The 11423-nt window shown below is 38.1% G+C and overlaps 1 long non-coding RNA gene across 1 annotated transcript in view; it reads right to left on the reverse strand.

Annotated features, from left to right (window-relative positions):
* Nucleotides 1–10810, reverse strand: part of LOC139158898 (uncharacterized) — a 31234-nt gene extending 20424 nt beyond the window's left edge. The window contains exon 1 of the long non-coding RNA XR_011557765.1: nt 10754–10810. This is a non-coding gene — a long non-coding RNA (uncharacterized lncRNA). The remainder of the gene's footprint in view (nt 1–10753) is intronic.
* Between the last annotated feature and the right edge of the window lie 613 nt (nt 10811–11423).

Raw genomic sequence — 11423 nt, forward strand, 5'->3', positions numbered from 1 at the left:
CGTTTAATAAAGTTGTAATAGTTTATACAAGTAATATTATCCAGAACGGAGAGGAATTTCTCCCCTTCCCCCAGTTATGATTAATTGCATTTTAATACACTGAGTCTTTGCATTCATTTCCAATCTCTGGAATTTGCTGTACTTGGTTACATCTTTTATTCAAAGAGAAATAAGTGTCATTTAAAATAATCAGTGTACACACACACACAAACACAACTTTGTGCTGAACTCTGCAAATTCCCTCTGGTAACAATTCCCAAAGACCAGATTATCCAGTCTGTAGAATTACACAGAGTCTGGTGGCTTCATAATATGGATTATTAGCCTTGCTATTAACAGAATGAGGTGGTAAATTCTGGCGTCAGATGCAAGGAAGTAGCAGCACAATTGTAAATGGCAATACGGAATGTCATGCAGCCTGTTGTGTGTCATGTAAACTAGCTGGCTCTTTAACTGTAGGGAGAGGAATTCCCTACTGCTTATGATGAAGTATTGTTCAGCTGCTCTGGGAAAGGGTGGTTATCTTGTTTTGGACACAGGCAGAGAAATAACTTGAGCTGCATCTGATTTTTAGTGATATGCCTTTGGTTTCACACTCAAGAAGATGGATGTAATTAAGGTTTCAGTGATCCCTTAAGTGATGTGGGGATATTATTTAAGTTCACCAGCAAAAGCGGTAATCATAAAATAAAGATCTGTAAATGCTTCTAATCATTTAGTCTCACCTCTAAGGAAGGAGATGGAATTCCCTAAATAATTGACTCCCTCCCTCAGAATGCCTTTTATTTTCCATGAATTATGAAGTAAATCAGACTTTCTTCTAACAATGCTTCTAACAAATATATAGAGATTGAAGGCAGGGAATTGTTTGATCATAGTAAATTAAACTCCAAAAATTGTTCGGAGAAAAATAGATGACAAATGGAAGAAAGAAAAGAAAAAAGAAGAGAAAAGAAAAAGAAAAGTTCTCACTTTAGAAGGAACTGGCATGATGTAAGGTTGTAGGGTTTCGTGTCTGATAGAGGGAGTTTCCAGAAGGATCGTATGTTAGGCTAGAGGCTAATGTGCTTAGGTTTAATTATGCACTTATATACTCAGGAAATTGCCAAGGAATTATGAATTTATCCATGCTTTCCAAAGTGAAGGTAAACCCAAATAGGTTTATCTTTGGAATAGCAAACATATTCAAATTCCTCAAAGAAAATAGAAATGGATGTAGGCCAAGAACTTGGTCTCTGCATTTAAAACTGTTCCTGTTTGTGGTATTGACTTTGTTAAATGATGTATTGTGTTAATTTAGCCTTTTTTCTTTTGGTAGGAAATTGCCAAATTATCCACACTTCCAACTCCATAGCTGTGAATAAAGAGCCAGCAACTGTGAATCAGGATCAAGTACACCAATCAGAATAAGGAATACAACTGCCCAACTCATTTATGGGCATTTGATTTACAAATGTAATGAGGTCAATCGAATGATAAAATCGAAATAGTTTTCTGCTTTTTGACAGGTACTAAATGTGGTATGATAAAAGTCCTGGTTTAAGATGTATTTCTTCTTCTGGATTTTTTTATCCATAGAAATATAGAAAAGAGAGAAAGAGGAGGAATGTATAAAGAAGTAGGGTTTTTAGAAGATGGTAGCCAACTTTTTCACTTTTTCATAACCCTCTCCTCCCTCAATCTCCTCCCCCCGCAACAACCCTGAGTACAAACTCTGTCCCTTAAGACCTTGTGAACTATGTCACGACATGGATATGATTCAGGTTTCATCTGGATGTCATTGTAATTAGGAGCAGACACCAGTGTTCCTATCTGAATATTCATGCGGATGAATTTCTGAATATTTAAATGATTTAAAATGTGGTGGGATTTTTGCATCATGCGTTATAATTTTAAATTTTCTGCAGTGCTTTGAAATATCATTGTCAATATGGGAAACTATGTGCATGCATATCTATACATGAATACTGAAATTTGCCTAGGGCTGTTTCCACAAGAAGAACTAAAAGAATTTTCTAGTGTCACCTGGCTATCATGTAAAGTCTATCCCCATTACTGTTGCATTGGTACCACAATGGTGGAATGATTCTAGAAGATGTCACATTTATTTATTTATTTGTTTGTTTGTTTGTTTGTTTGTTTATTTACTTACTTACTTACTTACTTACTTACTTACTTACTTACTTACTTACTTATTGGATTTGTATGCCGCCCCTCTCCGCAGACTCGGGGCGGCTAACAACAGTGATAAAAAACAGCATGTAACAATCCAATACTAAACAACTAAAAAACCTCTTATTATAAAACCAAACATACATACAAACAAACATACCATGCGTAAATTGTAAGGCCTAAGGGGAAAGAATATCTCAGTTCTCCCATGCTTGACGGCAGAGGTGGGTTTTAAGAAGCTTATGAAAGGCAAGGAGGGTGGGGGCAATTCTAATCTCTGGGGGAGTTGGTTCTAAAGGGCCGGGGCCGCCGCAGAGAAGGCTCTTCCCCTGGGTCCCACTAAATGACATTGTTTAGTTGACTAATATGGATCCTATCTAAGATAAATTCATATGTATCCTATATGCATAAATGTCTATAGAGATTTTCAGTCATCCAGGGCATGTTTGTCTGAAAGGTGTGTGTGTGGGGGGGGGGGAGGTTTCTCAAAAAGCAATAGGGCTTTGTTTTTCCTGGAAGTCATTTGTCCAAGTTCTGAACAACTGAAGAAGCTTCTTGTATGAGAAACAAAACGTCTTCAAGGAAAATCAAAATCCAGTTGCCTTATGAAAAAGCACCTTTGGGACATTCCATATGCCTGTGATAAGCTGCATGTTGATCTGCATGCATATATAAATCTCCATCCTCCAATAGAAAGCACATTTACAATAATTAATCTGCAAGCATTAGAGTTATCTCCTTATGTCAACCTAATTGTCTGGCTTTTACCCATCTCAGAGTTTTTATAGCAAACACATCTGAGGAATGAGGTGGGTAAAAGATTATTTTAGGACTAAGGCATGTGAAAATTTCTTTCTTTCTTCTTCTCCAGTCATGTTTCTGAAAAAAAATCATATATCTCAGCAGTTACATGTAGCGGGGAGGTGACTGCAGAAAGTTCCCTTTGACACAAAAAGCAGTGTTCGCCCCATCTCAACATTTAACTGTGACCTGCCTGGTAAGGGATAATTTTCATTCTTGGGAGGATATTTAATGAAGAAAAGATGAACATATATTTACGAAGCTGAACATAACTGAACATCTATGCCCAAAATATAATTTTTTTAAAAATGAATTGGGATGTATTAATGCCCTGATATAGAGCTTTGGAAAGCTCAGAATGTTGCAAACTTGCTGCTTCCTCAAAATTGGCTCAATAAAGTTGCTAGCCTTATATCTGAGCCAATTTTGAAATTTTATTGTGGTGTTATGGTTTCTGACCTTACACAGGGGTGGAGGGGTGGAAAGGCAGCCACAAAAGTGCAAAGGATAATTTTTTAATCAATTTCTGGCAGTGGTTACACTCAAGCATTGTCCATTAGCCAAACACAGTGAAGATTCCTTGGATAGAAAAATATTTCAAATGTTTATCATTTGATGTTTTTGAAATGCTGAAGCTACTGCAGTCTCCCAAGCCTATGAAGATGGAGGCATATTGTATGCTTGCTGTTTGTTTTAATCTGCTCCATAATTAGGGTGGTTAGACTATTTTTATAGTACACGACAGTCTTCCTTCCCAGGCTAAAATTACAGAGGATAAATGGGTTGCTTGTCGAGGGCAGGCAGGAATTTCAGTGCTAAGGATATAAACCTGACTGTGCCAAACTATGTTATGCATCTGGGCACAATGCACAATTTAGCTGATGCCCAGTGATCTAAACGGAGCATTCAGTTTCTGAATTGGTCCACATTGAAATGACCAGAATGAAACTTGCAAAATCCATCTGGAGATTGGGGCTTAGTCATTTTAATATAATAAAAACCAGAAGATTTAATACGGGATGAAAAGTTTATGTTCTGCTAAGTAAGATAAGTGCACTGCAATAAATCACTGTTGGTTGATGAAATCTTCGTTTTTCTTGTATTAGTCGACAAGTAGATGTAAATACCTTTCAGTAACAAAATGCTTCCCTCCCCTTTTCCTCATGTGCAGTTTTCTTCAGTAAAGACGACATTCCCTGCTCTGTTTGTCGAAAGTTAATCTGTCTAAGATGTTTCTGTGCCTTTTGGTTATGTTGCAAGTGAAAGCATGATTAAGAAGCACCAGATATAGGAACAGTCAGTGAATCCAACACATTGCTTTAACCGTTGTGATGTGTTGAAACTCTGTTGACTTGGAGCTGGAGTCTCTTTCGTCAGAAGCATGCAATATACTATATATATAATATAGTATAGTAATACTGTGACACCTTTTTCACCAGAAAACACTCTTAGAGGTCAGATTAAGGTTTCTATTGGAGAAGGAAGTTCTTGTCAAGTGCAAACTTGAAAAGCCTAATGTCTGAACAGGCAGGGAAATTATTAATTTTGTTCTCCTATCTGTAAAATTTCTGCTTCTTTGGGGGGAAGGGTAATTCTGTAATTCTGGGGAAAGTAATTCTCTAGAGGAGCAAAGAATACAGGACAACATCATGATTTGCAGTGACTGATGGAAAGAGTTGGAGAGAGATGCCACCTACTACTTTAATTGTTACTAGAAGAAGACAGCTGTGATACACAATGCTGCCAACACTACAGTTGCATTACCAAAGGAAAAAAGTTTGATATTTTGGAAAGAATGTCAAAGAATCTGCAAAACGTCTACGGAGAGGGGCGGCATACAAATCCATATCGAGAGTCTACGGAGAGAGGCAGCATAAAAATCCAATGAATGAATGAATGAATGAATGAATGAATGAATGAATGTATGAATAAATAAATAAATAAATAAATAAATAAATAAATAAATAAATAAATAAATAAATAAAAATCAAAGCTGTATAAAACAGATTGCTTTTGTGGAACAAAATTACTTGCACCACTCAGAAATACCTTAACTATGCAAAATTATATTGTAAAAGTTACATCAAACCACTTGTGTAAGTAACAATTTTTTCCATTCCATTCCATTCCAATAATCAATTGTTTTGTAAAAAATAAAGTCTACGGTTTATGTACATATGTGTAAGAGTGAATAACTATCCAGATAATAAATTGTCTATTCCTATCTAACCACACTTGAGATTTGTAGTTAAGATTATTCTCAAATGCATTACATTTCTTAAAACATTGTATGCATTAAATCATCTAGTTAAAACAATTTATGAGAGTTTTAAAAAATTCTTCTTCATTGGAAGAAAAACAACTTGCAGTGTTCACACATATTTCTAAACAACCTATCAATAGGCACAGTAAGAAGAATCAAGAGGAAGCCATGGGTATGTACCTGAAAATATTGCCTATGTATTACTAGTCTATATTTTTTTTAAAAATCTTTGCTTTTTGTGACACCTGAATACAGCTGTTTTTTTCACTGAATTAAAGATATATTTTTCTAAAGAATAAAAGGGTATATAGCTGAATTTTGCGTTTATGCTTGTTGCGAGTTCAGCCATCATCTTTAAATGATTCACTTCTTTCCTTTACAGTAATGGATTTTATTCAGAGCTTTGCCATGACTGAAAAGTTGGAGTGATGGTAGATTTCTTGGATAGCTGTGTGGCCTGCTAAGCCCTCTCCTCCATATGGGACTGATGATATTTAGGCATGATTACAGACCTTGAGCCATTATCGCGGTTTACAGTGAAAGTGCTCAGATCAGTTTAAACTTACACTGCTACTGGAAGTGGAGAGAAGTTGGTTTTCTTTTTCATTTTTCTCCCCCCACCCACTTCCTTTAAATTTTGATATGAGTGACATTTAGCAAAGAAGTTGACTTCTAAAGAAGAAAACTAAGAAGTCAGTGATCATCTATCCTTCTTTATATATTTGCGTGCATGTGTGGTATGTGTGCGTGTCCTTTGGATGGAGTTGATAGTCTTTCATATAGTATTTCTTGTTAATTATTTCCAGTTGTCTTTTGGGCAACCCCATGCTTCCATGAGTTAGTGTGTTTATTGCAAAAATAAACAATCATGAGCTAGAGCCAACAGGTCTGCACTTACTGTTTTCCTGTAATCTTCTGATCTTTCCTCTCACTTTCTTAATTTACCTTGGGCAACTGGATCTCCAGGACTGTTTTGCTATTCTCTGTGTTTTATCTTGATTCTTTCATAACCCCAGCTCTTATATCCGATGTTCCCTGATTTATTCTACATTTTTTAAAAACAGAGTCCTGTTTCACTAATATTCAGCCATCTTTGTAAAACCTGTTCACGTGTCAGACTGAAGCCATCATATGGAGTTAGAGATTTAGGCCTGCCACAACAATGCAGCATAAGGGGGGTTGGGAGAGTAGTGAGTAGTCAGTGGGGAAACTACTAGACACAACCAAAGATTGATTGGTTGGTTGGTTGGTTGGTTGGTTGATTGGTTTGTTTACGTTTTTAGTTTTTTTGTTTTTTCATTATTTTGTTTGTTTGTTTGTTTGTTTGTTTATTTTTATTTATTTATTTATTTATTTATTTATTTATTTATTTATTTATTTATTTATTTATTTATTTATTTATTTATTTATTTATTTATTTATTTATTTATTTATTTATTTATTTATTTATTTATTTATTTATTTATTTATTTATTTATTAGATTTGTATGCCGCCCCTCTCTGTAGACTCGGGGCGGCTCACAGCAATAATAAAGACTATGTAAAAACAAATCTAATAATTTAAAAAAACACTAAAAACCCCATTATTATAAAACCAATCATACACACAAACATACCATGTATAAACTGTATAGGCCCGGGAGAGATGTCTCAGTTCCCCCATGCCTGACGGCAGAGGTGGGTTTTAAGAAGTTTACGAAAGGCAAGGAGGGTGGGGGCAGTTCTAATCTCTGGAGGGAGCTGGTTCCAGAGGGTTGGGGCCGCCACAGAGAAGGCTCTTCCACTGGGTCCCGCCAAATGACATTGTTTAGTCGACGATTATTTTCTCTGAGCCAAGGTCATCTTTTGTTCTGCCTCAACTGAAGAAAATGAGGAAGTTGATAAACCCCTGCACACGGACTGGCTCTCGTGATGAACTTGTGGGTGTGGGGATGTAGGATGAACCTTAAGCCAGGTGGGATTCTGGGAAGTATTCAGAATCGGAATGGCCACGGTGTAATCAACATGGTTATGTTAATAAATTGAGCTCTGATCAAGAGAATTGGACTGGGACTTGATTTATTTGTCAGGTGCTATTTGGAGTTACAAGTTACAATTTTGTATACTGCACTCCAGCAATGTCCCAAATGAGCAGCAGTTTAGTCCAGGGGTGGGTTCCACTTACTTTCGTAACCAGTTCACATCATGATGTTTTGTGTGCGTCCCCAGTGCAATTCTGCGTCTGCGCATGATCAGTAGGTATAATCAGCTCGAAGCACAACTGTTTTTCAAAAAGCAGCAAACTTCCAAACAGTAAACAAAAATCAGAAAAAAATTCCCCCCAAAAGATGGCGGTGCCCTCAGACCAGCACTAACTGAACTGGATCTGTGATGCCATTGTGACATCACCATCTGGTCTGAACTGGAAGGAACCCACCCCTGATCTAATCCCTGTTGTGGGATAGAGAGGACTGAGGATTTTAAAATACCAAGCAATACAAATACAATGAACACACAAGAATCTCTTTGAAAGAGGTCAGGGATTGGAATATCACCATTGTTGAGGTAGTATCTACAGAGGTAGTCCTTTACCTAAGACCACAATTGAGCCCAAAATTTCTATTGCTAAGTGAGACATTTGTTAAGTGAGTTTTGACCCATTTTACAACCTTTTTGCCAGAGTTGTTAAGTGAATTACTACAATTACTCCGGATAAGACGGAGTGGCTGTGGGTTCTGCCTCCCAAGGACAACCCCATCTGTCCGTCCATCACCCTGGGGGGGGAATCATTGACCCCCTCAGAGAGGGTCCGCAACTTGGGCGTCCTCCTCGATCCACAGCTCACATTAGAAAACCATCTCTCAGCTGTGGCGAGGGGGGCGTTTGCCCAGGTTCGCCTGGTGCACCAGTTGCGGCCCTATCTGGACCGGGACTCATTGCTCACAGTCACTCATGCCCTCATCATCTCAAGGTTCGACTACTGTAATGCTCTCTACATGGGGCTACCTTTGAAAAGTGTTCGGAAACTTCAGATCGTGCAGAATGCAGCTGCGAGAGCAGTCATCGGCTTACCTAGGTATGCCCATGTTTCACCAGCACTCCGCAGTCTGCATTGGCTGCCGATCAATTTCCGGTCACAATTCAAAGTGTTGGTTATGACCTTTAAAGCCCTTCATGGCATCGGACCAGAATACCTCCGAGACCGCCTCCTGCTGCACGAATCCCAGCGACCGATTAGGTCCCACAGAGTGGGCCTTCTCCGGGTCCCGTCAACTAAACAGTGTCGGTTGGCGGGCCCCAGGGGAAGAGCCTTCTCTGTGGCGGCACCGGCTCTCTGGAACCAACTCCCCCCGGAGATTAGAACTGCCCCTACTCTTCCTGCCTTCCGCAAACTCCTTAAAACCCACCTTTGCCGTCAGGCATGGGGGAATTGAGACATCTCCCCCTGGGCATGTTTAATTTGTGTATGGTATGCTTGTGTGTGTGTCTGTTAGTATATGGGGTTTTCTTTTAAATCTTAAATGTTTTAAACTTACTCGAATTATTTATGATTTGTTTTTCTCTGTTGTGAGCTGCCCCGAGTCCTCGGAGAGGGGCGGCATACAAATCTAAATAATAAATAAATAAATTTGTTAAGTTAGTTAGGGTTGTTAAGTGGCTTCCCCATTGACATTGCTGGTCAGAGGGTCACAAAAAGTGATCACATCACCCCAGGATATGGCAATTTCGTAAATTACTCAAGACTCATCTATACCGCCAGGCATGGGGGAGTTGCGACACCTTTCCCCCAGGCTTTTTTATATTTACGTTTGGATATGTATGTGTTGTTTGCTTTTTAAAGATGATAGGGTTTTTATGTGCTTTTTAATATTAGATTTGTTTTCGCTAGAATATTGTTTTTATTGTTGTTGTGAGCCGCCCCGAGTCTTCGGAGAGGGGCAGCATACAAATCTAATAAATTGAATTGAATTGAATCATAAATACGAACCAAGTATCTGAATTTTGATCATGTGACCATAGGGGTGGTGTTAAGGTTGTGTGAAAATGGTCATAAGTTTCTTTTTTAATGCCATTGTAACTTCTGGGCAGTTGATCAAATGATGCATCATCTAGATCCAGCCACAAAATATATGCATGGTTTTATTAACGGGTTTTAAATTGTCTTTTTAAATTGTTCCTTTTTAGATGTTATTTCTCTTTGTTGTGAGACACCCAGAGTCCTTCAGGAGTTGGGCAGCATATAAATTAAACTAATAAATAAATAAAGACCCATTGAATAAATTGCTGTAAGTTGTAGACTACCTGTAGTTTCCTTGTAAACTACCTGTATTTTCCTTGATAATCTAGTTGTTTATTGTCACATCCCAGCAGTGGTGGGCTCCTATGGGTACGGTCAGGTACACAGTACCGGTAGCAAAATTTTGATTTTTTTTTCTTTTTTCCCTTCTGGGTTTTCCCTATCATAGTAAATGAGGTTGAATGTGTATAATTTTAGAAGAGCTGTATGTGCGAGTGTGTACATACACTTTATATAGTAGATAATCAGGAGTGAGCTACTGCCTGGACAGGGGGGAATGCAGTGGGGTAGCGAAAATGGAGCTCCACCCCAGATCACCCAGTTGTTGTACACTGTCCTGAGTCACCTCAAGAAGGGCAGCATAAAAATCTAATAAACAAACAAACAAAGAAAGGAACAAACAAATAAGTTTGCACTGAAAGATGGTGAAACAAAAAGCATAAGCCACACCCACAGAGTGATAGTAAAAAAATTTGGTAGTCCATCACTGCATCCCAGTTTAGTTTTTAAAGTATTAAAACTTTAATTCTTGATAACACATTAAATATATCTTGAACCTAGTGAGCTCTGAATTGATATTTAAAGTGCTTGTTCACCTATATGCATATAAACACACCCAAGGTTAGAGAAGCAATTTCTCAGAGCAAAATTAGATGGATTCAATATCTGAATTGTCTCCACTATTAACTGGCACTACAAAAAATATGCAGGGATAGGCAAATGTGGTCACTTTATGACCTATGGACTTCAATTCCCAGAATTCCTGAGCCAGCCATGCTTGTAAAGGGGCCATAATTGCTCAGCCTTGCTTTGGAGGAATTTGCTGGAACAAATTTGTTAATAGCATATTCATTATCAGATTCATTACCGCCAGGCATGGGGGAGTTGAGACACCTTTCCCCCAGGCTCTTTTATATTTTGTTTTATGTTTGGTATGAATGTGTTGTTTGGTTTTTTTAAATAAAAAATAGGGTTTTAAATAGGGTTTTATATGCTTTTTAATATTAGATTTGTTCTACTATAATATTGTTTTTATTATTGTTGTAAGCCACCCCGAGTCTTCGGAGAGGGGCGGCATACAAATCATTATTATTATTATTATTATTATTATTATTATTATTATTATATTCAGAGCTCAGATCTTTTATTGTCATTTTTATTTGCCCTGTCTTTTAAAACCGCTTTTGGGGAAGTTTTAACAGATGGTTTAAAATAGCTGGGCAGGGGTAGGTTTCACTTACCTTCGCCACCAGCTCGCATCATGATATTTCATGCTTACTTGCTTGCTCCACTCATCCCCTCAGACAATTCTGCTTCTGTGCATGCTCAGTAGCTATAATCAGCACGAAACACAGCTGAGAAGCTGATCAGCTGTGCTTCAGGCAAAGTAATAAAGGTAAGTATAAACCCGGCGGCAGGCGGGAAGGCCCTTTTCCAGCAGCAGAGGAAAAAACTTCCAAACAGTAAAAAATTCAGAAAAAAATTCAAAAAACAAGTTGGTGGCACTCATGGGCCAGCACCAACCAAACTAGATCTATGACACCATTGTGACCTCAACAGCGAGTCACTACCAGTTCGGTTGATCCAGTCCAAACCAGGAGGAACTCACCCTTTTAGCTAGGGCTATAAACCCACAAATATTTTTTTACAAATATTTTAAGTCAGCAAAGAACAAACCAGTAAGACTCATGCTAAAATGAAGTTACATAGATATCACTCTTGTCTTGTACAAAGCCCCCACCATGTGGCTGAAGGAAGGAAAAATCTGCCATATTAATGAATGGCACAGAGAATGGTGACCGACTCCATCTTAGCATCTGCCTGTTGGAGAGTTAACATCTGTCTAATTCAAGTCAACAATTGCTGTATTATTAATGCCAACTTGAGCTTCCTTCTTTGTTTCTTGCAAGC

Source organism: Erythrolamprus reginae, chromosome 2, assembly GCF_031021105.1.
Source record: "Erythrolamprus reginae isolate rEryReg1 chromosome 2, rEryReg1.hap1, whole genome shotgun sequence".
Classification (NCBI taxonomy): domain Eukaryota; kingdom Metazoa; phylum Chordata; class Lepidosauria; order Squamata; family Dipsadidae; genus Erythrolamprus; species Erythrolamprus reginae.